The sequence below is a fragment of the Podarcis pityusensis genome (genome assembly GCF_964106645.2).
Source record: "Podarcis pityusensis genome assembly, chromosome: Z".
In the NCBI taxonomy this organism is placed as follows: Eukaryota; Metazoa; Chordata; class Lepidosauria; order Squamata; family Lacertidae; genus Podarcis; species Podarcis pityusensis.
The window spans coordinates 46,396,542-46,408,625 of NC_138044.1; the positions used below are offsets into that span (position 1 = coordinate 46,396,542).

General features: G+C 46.0%; 1 long non-coding RNA gene across 1 annotated transcript in view; it reads right to left on the reverse strand.

Annotated features, from left to right (window-relative positions):
* Positions 1–1,158: 1,158 nt before the first annotated feature.
* The window catches only part of LOC308468143, a 37,317-nt gene continuing 26,391 nt past the window's right edge, over positions 1,159–12,084 (reverse strand). Inside the window, exon 3 of the long non-coding RNA XR_013981487.1 lies at positions 1,159–1,857. This is a non-coding gene — a long non-coding RNA (uncharacterized lncRNA). The remainder of the gene's footprint in view (positions 1,858–12,084) is intronic.

Genomic DNA, 12,084 nt, shown 5'->3' on the forward strand with positions numbered 1-12,084 from the left:
CCCGGGTTAACTCCTGCGTCACGGCCTGTCTGGACGAAGCAGGGATCCCACACGCCCCACTCACAGCCAACTTCTCCAGCTGTCTGAAGGACCACAGCTCAGTACTAGAACACCTGCTTTGCATGCAGAAGGTTCTAAGTTCATTTTCCAACCATGTACGGATGAGAGCAGTGGCGTAGCGTGGGGGGTGCAAGGGGTGCCGGCCGCACCGGGCGCAACATCTGGGGGGGCGCACTCGCCACCTCCAGAGTCGCCGAAGAGCCTCGGGGCTCAGCTCCTTTGGGAGGAGGGGTCGGGCTGGGTGACCAGGGGGAGTAGCAGGCGCTAGCAAGGAGGTCCGGAGCCGGAGCCTGGCCAGGATCGGGCGCGGGATGGGGCGCAAGAGGGAGGGGAGAGTCGAGCCTGTCCGCCCCGCGAGGACTGCTGCGAAGAGGCGGGAGGGAGAGGAGACCCCTTGGGAGGAGCGGGCAGGTGCTGGGGCGGCAGTGCCGGGCGGGGGCCGAGGGGTGGGCGCCCCCCTGCGCGGGCATCGCCTCGCCGCCGCCGCGGGCATGGCTGGGCGACCGGCCGAGGGGAAACGCCAAACAAGGCCAGGATCCAGGCCCCCGCTCTCCTTATTTGGCGCCCATTTCCGGCTCCCGGGTGGCCTCCTCCCACCCGCTCTCGCTACCAGTGGAAAGAGAGACGGAGGAGCAGCGGAACCCGCAGCCTTTGCAGGCGCTGCCGGCCGGGAGAGGGGAGCGCGGAGGAGCCCCGCGGGGCCTGGGCCCGGCCAGCCGAGGGATCTTGTGGCGAGGAAGGAGCCCAGTCTGCGCCCTCCTTCCCCACAGAGCTGCAGAGGGAAATCAAGGTTCTCCTGCTAGTTTCTCTTCTTCTTCCCCCCCCCCCCACTGCGTTACAACCGTGCCCCCCCTCTCGGTGCACATAGCACGATTGCAATCTCTCTCTCACCCCCCCCCCCCAAGTTAAACTAATGGAGCAAGCCAGCGCCAAAGATTTGTAGAACTGTGAATACCCGGCCCAGGCAGCAGCAAGAAGCTGGCAGCGGCGGCAGGTTAGGGGTTAGGGGCGCAAATTACTTGCCTTGCCCCGGGTTAGGGGGCGCAAATTACTTGCCTTGCCCCGGGTGCTGACAACCCACGCTACGCCGCTGGATGAGAGAGACCCCATTCTGAAACCCTGGAGAGTCGCTGCTAGTCAGAGTAGACAATTCTGAGCTAAGTGGCAGCTTCCGTCGTTCCCAAGACCATGAGAAGATCTTCCAGGGGGAGGGGGAGTGCCCATCCCTGAGACTTCCTTATGCCGCATTCGCCAATCGAGGGGACACAGACCTTCAGGCCTGGTCCAAATGAGAGTCAAAAGTCTCCCCGCCAGAACTTCACTTTCCCAAACCAGAATCTTTGAGTTGTTTTGTTTTTCCCGGGAGGGAGGAGGGGGGAGTGCAAAGCCTAGACAGCATAGGAAGCACTCCGCCCTTCAACTTTCTGCCTCTGGTAAACGCAATTTGGTCGACGTTTCTGTGGCGCCTTAAACACCACACAGCTGCCTTTCCCGCTGGGGATTCTTTTCGGCGCAGGCGCGTTCTGGCATAAATCAGCCCGAGCCAGTTCCTTCATTACAAGCACACTTCTGTACTTCTATTAACTTTAGCTGAAATGGACATCCAGATGGCAGCATGCCTCTCCCAATGTATTCAGCACATACCTATTCCTGTTCTCCAACGCACCCATTCTTAGCCACCTGTCTCCGAGGGACGTGCCTCTCCTAGCCTGTGCGCTCCTGCACACCTGCTCGTACATCCCAGCTGCCAGGCTACGGATACATGGGAATTACCCCCACAGAACTCAGCGAGACTTGCTGCTGAGTAAAAATGAACAGTCGTTAAGAACGCAAGAGCCCTGCAGCTGCGTAAAACCAAAGTCCGATCCATTCTATCATCCTGTTCTAATACTTTGCGGCCAAATGCCCCCATGGGAAGCCCACGAGCAGGGCCTGGGAGCAAGAGCTCTTGCCACTTGTGATTCCCGGAGGCTGTTATTCAAAAGCTTACTGCCTCCGACAGTGGCGAGATAACAAAGCCAAGCCATCGTGGCTAATAGCTACGGATAGCCTTATCAGCCATTCACACGTTCATAACTTTGCGCTTTTTAGTAGTTGCGCGCCCTCATCCACCAAAAATACACACAGGCGAATTTTCCCTGGGTCTTCTGTCAACTCTTCTACTGGGACTCTTCCACCGTGTAATAATAATGACCACTGTTCTCTATCCTCCAGTAGCTTCCAAACCGGTAAGTATGTATTTATGTAATTCAGTTAACGTGGAAGAACTGGCTTTAACGAATCTGTGGCGGGTAGGGCAGGAGGTTTCCTGTCCCACAACCTTTCCAGTGAAAATTCCTTAAATTAAAAATAGCGGACATTTTGGATGTGTGCCCCAGAGAGAGAGAGAGAGAGAGAGAGAGACGAGATACCCCTCAATTCCACTCCGTATTTAAATTTGACCTGCTTTGTCTGAACCGAGGACAGCGCCTGGAAGAAACCGGAAGGTTTAAAACTCACAAAACCTCTAAATGTGTTTCAAACTGAGTGTGTCTTGGAGATAGGCTGATGGATTGGGCGGGGAGTAGTCGAAAATCTACGTTTCTGATTGTGGCAGATCATTCTGGTACAGAGATACAACCACAGTGGTTCCTTATGAATTAAATCCCCACCTACCTTCATGACATTTTTCTTTTTTGCAATGGGAGACCCTGAGAGTACTAAATCTCTCTCACTGTTCCAGCCACTGTTGCAATTCGGAATTGCTTTCTCCTGTCTGCCTCAGGAGCTGGTACAGGAACATAGGAAGCCGCCTTATACAAAGTCAGATAATTGGTCTAACAAGCTCAGTGTCTACACTGACTGGCAGAAGCTCCCCCGGGGTTTCTCACACAGCACCCTCGCCCAGTCCTACCAGAAAATGCAGGGGACTGAAACTGTGACCTTCTGCATGCAAAGCAAATGCTCTACCAGTGAGCTATGGCCCAACGACTGTGTGTATGTTAATGTGTAACCTTTAGAAATATGTTTCATAAATACTATTTAGGTTGGCAATCAGTGCAAATGGGAGATGGGCAGGAGCATGGGAGTAGCCAGGGGGGCAGGGAGGGGCAGCTGCCCCCTAAATCAATACAAATCAATAAAAATACATAAGAAACTGAGGTTCTAGCCCCCACTAACAAAAGGCCTGCCCCCACTAACAAAAATCCTGGGTATGCCCATGGGCAGGAGGGTCATGTGCTCTAGTGCCTCAAGCCCAAAGGGGATGTCAAATTAAACATTTGTTCATTTTTTTACATTCTCTAAGTTTCACAATCTGTTTTTCATTTACAGCTGCAAATTCAAGCAAATAAGACATATGGTTTGGTGCCTTATTTGTTTTCAGTGTGTCATCATTTTTAATTTTTCCAATGGCTTGGGACCTTGAAATCTAGAAATGGCCTGCACCTCCTGGACTTTTGAGAGGACCTACTGGCAGCGATAAGTGTCTAACGACAACCCTTTGTGACATTAACACCATATACCTCTCTGACTAGCTGCTTAGGGAATTACACAATTTACACTTTCTCTCTTCCTTTAGTTAAAATGGGAGCTTTTTAATTGACTGGCCACATGTATTTCTATATCAACATCTTTGCACATATTTTTTTTAATTGTGTAATGGAATTCCTTTTCTATGGAGAAGCATTCAGTCATGTGATTCCCTGTCGCACACTGAAGTGGTACAGTCCAGACACAAGATTTCCACTTCATCTGTTGTTTCTGGGAACTTGGACTATGATTTTCTTTTTTTAAAAAAAAAAAAAGTGGGGGGACAAGGCTCACTGTCTATTTTTAAGAAGGCTCTTAAGAACTACATAAGAACATAAGAAGAGTTCTCTTGACCCGGTGAATGGTTCTCCATAGTCCAGCATCCTGTTCCTACAGAAGCCAACCAGATCTGTATGGGAAGGCCTCTCCAGCAGGATCAGTGCGCAAGGGCACAGTCCTTCCACCCGCCGTTTCCAGCAAGGGGCATTCATAAGCATTGCTGCTTTCAAATATGCACAAGAAGCAGCATGATGGAGAACTCAAGGTAACTGGGATCCCTGGTCAAATTTGTGTACAGATGCAGTCTTAAATATGGGTATGGATGCCTTATAAATCTCCCAGGGAGAAAAAGCTTGATTGAAATTAGGAACCCGTTTCCTGCAGACAGGCTAGAGGATAGCCCACACCATCAGGACCCCAACTCATGATGTACATTCGTAGGGTAGCTTCTCAGGGATGATCAATGGTTGGCATGGCAACTAGCCTCCTTTCCCACAAGAACACAGTTCTTCTTATTAAATTTGGTTGGTTATTGATCAGTTCTGGATCCATGCATTAGAAACATGACAAATACTTAGCAGAAAACAAGCACTTTTTTAAAATGAAAAACAATATTACACTCCTTCAGAGCTTACAACACAGTGCAGTTATGCTATATATAATGCCCTGAATCCTTTGTATATTGCATCCATTCCTTAATCCTGACCACCAAAAGACTGGCCACACACAGAGGTCTTATCCAGTAACCAGAACGTGAACTAGTAAATGCATTTGTTATCATTCACCTTCTTTTACTGAGTGTGCATGAATCATAACTCTTACACAATCTCATTTTCAGATCTTTTGGCTTCGGCATCTGATCTCGTCCCTCAGTAGCTCAGATCTATTTATTGATACATCTCTCCTCTGTTTGCTTTTAAGTTAGCATCAGAACTGATTGTGTTTCATGGGATTACACATAGAGAGAGGGGGGGGTTTGTTGGCATTCCTGTCTCTTTTTCAAAGTGTGATCTTCTGCTTAGGTTTACGGAATCAGACCCATGCATCAGAATTGATTTACTGCAGGGCAAAGGAGACTGAAGTTTAGCATGTACTTTGAGAAGAGGGGGCATGGCTCAGTGGTGGAGCATCTGCTTTGCATGAAAAAGGTCCCAGACTCAATGCCTAGCAAGGGCTCCTTCCTAAAAGCCTGGACAGCTGTTGCCAGACAGTGTAGACAACACTGAGCTAGATGGGCCAAAGATCTGACTTGGTATAGGTATTAGGCCATTGTTAGGTGGTGGAGTGGCTGCTTTGCTTACAGTCTCCTCCTTAAAAGGATCTGACACCAGGTGATGTAAAAAACCTCTGACGGACAGCCACTGCAAGCAACAGCAGGCTAGATGAACCAACAGCCTAATGTGGAATTTGTTTATTGCAATGATTTATATCCCACCTTTGCACATATTTCCTACCAAACTGGCTCACAAGCAATGCTCAATTACATTTTAAAAAACATCAACAATATCAAAAACACATAAGGATTCTTCCCACAGAGGACAGTGGGTGGTAGATCAACCTGCCATTTCCCCCTGTTCACCCCCTTGCACCTTTTTCAAGCTAGGAGGTGAGATCAGATTTGGGCACCAGAGGCCATTCCAGATTCACCACCATCTCACTGTTGTATAGCAAGGCATCCCTGAACAGAGCTCTTTGGCCTGGATCCAGAAGAGCCTGCTCTTCCCTGGAGCATTGTAGAGCCACCCCCTTGAAAGAGAAAGGACCCTCCTCAGCAGTGCACATAAACTTACATCTTTGTTCCACAGTGCTCTCCTGGTCCTCCTCAACCAAGGAAAGCTGTGGAGAGCTCTTCCCATTACCTCATTGCCTAAGCAGCCTGAACAGAAGATCTTTCCGGTACATCCCAAAGAGGAGAGAATCCAAAATGTCTTCCTGCTACCTCTTGGCACCTTCTGAGCATCAACTAAAAACATACCCTGCTCATATCCCTTCCAGGAATGCAGTTCCCAGAATGAAGAAGCTTCTTTTGTTTCTGGGACCATGACCTATGCCAGGGGTAGGCAACCTAAGGCCCGTGGGCCAGATGCGGCCCAATCGCCTTCTCAATCTGGCCCACGGATGGTCTGGGAATCAGCATGTTTTTACATGTGTAGAATGTGTCGGGAGACCAGCCCATGGCTGAAAAAGGTTGCTGACCCCTGACCTATGCCTACTTCAATTTCACACCTGCCCCAGGCCCCTCCCAGTAACCAGGGGAAAGGAATGTGTGCTTGGGTAGTGTATTCACACTAGAGACAAATTGCTCATACTGGGGAACAGACTTTGAATTCAGATGCAGCTTTCTGGCTGACCCTTGCTGGAAAGAGGTGGAGCTTTTCTTATGCAGTAAGCCAGGATGGGGGATCTGTGGCCCTCCAGTTGTTGTTGGACTAGAGATCAGGGAGTTTGATTTAGACAACCCAGGGAAGGGCCCAAGTGGACTGAGGCAGGCAAATTGGGGCTTCAAGAGATGTTGGAGCTGGCAGAAGGGACCAGGGATCAAAGTAAATCAGGAGCTGGATCCTGCGGAAGGTTCAAGCAGGTTGTCACAGAGTGGTGTTCTGCCCCTGTGATATCAGGCACCTCCAAAAGGACCATCACTGGTCCCTCCTGTCAATAAGGAGAGGGGAAGCACCAGAAAGTAAGCTGGATACTAAGGCAGCACCTCTGTTGCCAAGGACACAGAGACACCAGCACTGAAATGAACAACACCACAGCCCCAGCCTAGTTGCAGTAGTTTCCATTGGTTTGCCCAGAGCTGAAACACCTCTCATTTGCCACACAAAATTTTGTGCTCACCCTGATCTTCAGAACATGTAGCTGGTTGGAAGAATATCTCAGCTTGCACTTAGCCATGCCATTCACCTGCTGTGCCTTCCCTATGTATCACTCAGAGGTATGCATTAAATAATTTGACAGAAGCAGAAACTCAGGTTCCAGTTCTTCATCAGGCAGTGAGAGCCAGAACAGCTCCCACCACCCCTGACTGCTGGGGTTGATGGGAATTGGGATCCAACAATGTCTGCAAGGCTGCATGTTCTCAATCCCTGGTATAAAGTGAAACTCCTGATCTTTCCTTGGAAGGTACTCCACTTTTAGAATCAAACAACCAGAAAACATATGCTCAAGAATGAGTTATGGATCACGAATAATTCTGAATAATTAATAGGGTTTTGAGAAAATCCTACTGTATTTACAGAGAAGCTGTGGACAAGACCAGAGGTGACATTGTCACGATGAATTATTCATTGTCATCACTTTCATTCACTCCCACTCTCTCTACCTCTCAGTCTACAGACGGAAAAATGGCCAACCTGAAGATGAATTTGGGGGAATTAAAACTTATAGTGGGAAAGACCACAACCCAGCTCATTTTTTTCTTTTCTTTTTTAAAAACATCACTTCTTGTCAATGTGTATCTAGGAGGGACTACCTCTGGCAATCATTGGGCACTCATTCTGGTTGAAGAACTTGAACATCTAATTTGACGTACGGTAATTACATTCTCATGACCTGAAGAACAAATAAACTTGAGCTACAAACTAAGCAAAGGTAGGAACTAAGATCACCAAGAGACAGACATGTTAATTTGGTGATAGTATTCAGCAAGTAAGATCAACACAAGTATGGATAATGGTGCCATCACCAACACAGGAACTGAGGAAGCTGCCCTAGACCAAGCAAGACCCTTGGTCAAGCTAGCACAGTATTGTTCAGACCAACTGATTGAGGTTCTCCAGGGTTCCTAGCAGGTGTTACTCACATGACTACCTGGAAATGCAGCAGATTGAACCTGGGACCTTCTGCATGCAGAGCAGATGTTCTATCACTGAGCTGTGGTCCTTCTCCATTATTACACATTACTACATACTGCACTTCGCACAAGAACACAGATCCCCATGTCAAATGCTAAATTTGACAGCAGAGGAAGGATTTTTAAAAATTGAGGCAAGAGGGATAGAATGACTGGAATGTATGTATTTGCTTCCATGACGCACATAGCTCAGCTATAGTCAGGTCCAGGATGAAGGACTTAGATTTAAGACTATAAGCTTTTTGCATCTATGTTGCCAAACTGGTTGAAATCAGTATTAAAGGACTTAATTCATCAAGATCAGGCTGGATTTTTTACAGGCTGACAGTTGAAAGGCAATGTAAGGAGGGGGGGCCACCAGGTGGCACATTGGAAGATGGCCGACAATAACATCTCTCTGACCCATACGAGGTAATTAAGAGGCTGCTATGGGAAGTATGCAGTCTTCCTACCCCCGCCCCCAAGGAGATGGGGGGCTGCCTTGCCAGCGGTGTCCACAATGCACCCCCGGATCCGAGAGTCGGGGGTGCCGGTCACTTGGCACGAGCCCTCGATGAAGTCAGCTCTTCCTGACACCGATTCCAATCAGCGCGCACTGGTTAGCTTCAGCTCGGAATTATAATTGGAAATACATAATTGGAATGAAGCTGAAGCACTTACATCAAGCAAAGTTCGAGAGATAAGGCTGCTGATTAATGCATCTCTGTGTTTGGAGCGACGGGAGGAGACAAATAAATCAAGCGATGAGCCACCATTACGAGACTGGTATGTGTGGAGCGAAAAAGGGGGGGTGGAGGAAAAAACTTTTATTTTCTTTGCCTCATGTGAGTATTTATAAACCTCCACCCCAAGAGAGACGAATCGTCACCTTTTACTAATCGCAAGCAAGAATTTAAGAGCTGTGTGGAGTGAATTATTTATTGAAGAGAGGACTGGTAAATATGGAGTGCGGAAGGAAAATTCTATGACGCAGTTGTTAATGGCGTCTTGCTAAGACAGGCTTGTTGAAGAAAGACGAGGGGAGGAGGACCAGGGTCATTGGAATGTAAATGATGGATTGAATGTGATAACCTGGCAGAGCCCCTTTGTGATATATGTGGCAAGCTTGGGAAAATTAATAGGACGGACCGAGGATAAATTTTTGAAGAAGGGGAGTAATGGCGGCTGTCCTTATGAGATATGACTTTTGGAGTGTGCAAAATCCACGCAGATGTTGTTTGTTCTTAACCTGCTTGCGAAGATTATCAGAGATTGCAAAGAAAGGAATACATGATAACAACAAGAAGATGAAGAAGTAATAAAGAGACTATCTGGACAGAGCTGGATAGAATCATTTGATAAAAGCAGTAACAGAAGTGATGCTTTGATTCTCGTTCGGAGCTTGATGTAAGGGTACCCCCAACAAAATTTTAAAATCTGGTTGTATAATTTGGAAGTAATATGATTTGGAAATAATGTGATTGGATTGGCCTGTTAATAAAAATTATGTTTAAAAAAAAAGAAAGAAAGGCAATGTAAGGAATATAATGGATGTTATAGAATACTTAAAAGAAATGATAAACAAGTTGCATTGGTGTGAAACAGAAAACCAAAGTTTCAGGGGGACTCCCAGTCCCCTGCATGTGGGAGTCAATGGGTCCTGACTCCTAAGAACTACCATTGCTAAGTATTTCTGCCATTTACTGTCAGACATAAGTAGCTGGATTCAGCATGGTGGAGCAGAGAGGGGAGACTTATTCTTACCACAGTACCAGTTATGTTATGCTACCAGCTTCAGAGTTGCCTGCTCCTCCCTGGGGAGACAGCCTCTGCCTTCTGCCAGCCTCTCCCCTATCCTTACCATGACACCTTCTGAGGTTTAGAAGCCACCAGAAGGAAATAGAGAGCTTGCAGCATCTCACTAACCCTACTGGGCTGCTTGCTAGTAAGCAGTTGATCTAGTGTAGGTGCAGCTAACTTCCGGCCCTCCAGATGTTGCTGGACTGCAGCTCCCATAAGACCCATCCAGTATAGCCCAATAGCCAGGGGTGATGGAAGTCATAAGCCATCTATTATGAATCAGCTGCTTTTTGCTGGCTGAGAGAATGGCTGCTACTTGAAGACACTGATGTGTTGGACCTAGAAGGTTTTACCAACATATTTGGTTGGCATGCATATCTGTGGTATGATAAGGTGAAAGCACATAAAGCGTTTAAAAATCATATTGTTAGAAAAGCATTGTTTAATGTATGGATAAAATATAAAGATTTGTTAGAAAAGAAAACCCCAAGATGGTTGTCACCAATGGAAGCAAAGGCACAGAAAAAACTCAATATGGAGGCCAAATGGCCGAAATATTGGGAAATTCTGGAACAAGAGGGAGACAGACTAAAATTGCAGAGCTTTGAAAAATTGAAAAATAAAGTGCGAGATTGGCTCCATTATTATCAAATAATGGAGGCATACAATCTGGACAAAAAAATTGGTTTCCAGGTGGAAAAATCAAAATTGGAAACAGAACTGTTAGATTCTAAAATCAAGAATTTGTCAAAAATGTATAACTTGCTGTTGAAATGGAACACCCAAGATGAAACGGTGAAATCTGCTATGATTAAATGGGCACAAGATGTCGGACATAATATAATGATGGCTGACTGGGAACAGTTATGGACCACAGGTATGAAATTTTACGGCATGTAATGCTTTAAGAGAAAACTTAATGAAAATGATTTATAGGTGGTACATGACACCAGTCAAGCTTGCAAAAATCTACCATTTGCCCAAAAATAAATGTTGGAAATGTATTGAGACTGAAGGTACATTCTTTCACCTTTGGTGGACATGCCCAAGGATTAAGACATTCTGGGAGATGATTTATAATGAAATGAAAAAGGTATTCAAATATACCTTTCTGAAGAAACCAGAGGCCTTTCTCCTGGGCATGGTCGGCCAATTGGTGCCAAAGAAGGACAGAACTTTTTTTATGTATGCTACAACAGCAGCAAGAATACTCATCGCGAAGCATTGGAAGACTCAAGATTTACCTACCTGGGAAGAATGGCAGATGAAGTTGATGGACTACATGGAATTGGCGGAAATGACTGGCAGAATCCGAGACCAGGGAGAAGAGTCGGTGGAAGAAGATTGGAAAAAGTTTAAAGACTATTTACAGAAATATTGTAAAATTAATGAATGTTAGAAAAATGTTGGAATGAAGTTATAGGCTTCAGTAGAAATGTTATAAGGAATTAAGCATAAATAGATTAACAGAGAATTAAAGGGAAAAATAAGGTTAAAATGTGTTAAGATAAATATAGGATGGAAAGCAGAGGAAGATGGAAAGGAATTGCTGAAACAACTAAATAGAAGTGCAATACAAAAAGGGAGGTGTGAGGAGGTCATGGAAATAAGTGAATGAAAGATTGAAATTACGTGATGTGTTTTAAATTGTTTTTGTTTTGTTTTGTTTTGTTTTGTTTTGTTTAGTGTTAGCTATTGTTTTTGTATTGTATTGTCTATTTTCTTTCTCTATGTATGTTCAAATTGTTGGAAAGTAATAAATATCATTTTTAAAAAAAACAAGATCTGGAAAGCCACAGGTCATCCATCCCTCATCCAGCAGCTTCTTCCTCCTGTTCCTCACCCACAAATAAAAGTTTCACTATGTGTTCAGCCTCTTAAAACTGTGCAGAGGAGAGTGGCAGGGGGTGTGTGGCATCATATGTGGCAGAGTAGTGGTGGCTGGTGTCCATTGGGACTGGTAGGGCAGAAGATGGGGAGACAAATAGTAGGTGGAACCAGTGAATGGTAGGCACAGCTGCTCCCTCACTGGTTGTAAGTAAGGAAACAGGGAGGTAGGGTCTGAGAGGAGAGTCTGAGGTTAGTGGGGCAGTGCACAATTCTCCCTAATGAATCAACCACCAGCTGTAGGATATTTAAATGCAGTCAAACCAACAATTCATGTTTTGCCAGATAGGTGCATGTAGCTGTTGAGCCTCACAGTGTATTCCTGTAAATTTGCTAGAGAGAACTCTGTGAGAACACTCCCTGTGTGTCCTAAGAGGAAAAGGGCTTAGCTATATATCCCTCCTGCCTGCCTGGGCAAACCCTCTTTTTGTTCTTCTTCACCATGCTTGCAACATGACAACATCTGCATGTCTGAGCTCCAAGTTCAGGCTCCATTTTTAAGCTAAACTTAAATATGTCTTTGCAACTGAATTAGTATTTTAAGCCTGCCTGAACAAAGCTGTGGTATCTGTTATTCTTCAAGAAACATACCGAGTGAGTGAACATAATTTTTACCTTTTCTCAAAATTATCTGTGAGTGGTTATTGTTTTAAGGGGGAGAAAAGGAGGGAAGTACCAGGAGAATCCAGACTGCCTTAAAGCATCCTGGATTACTT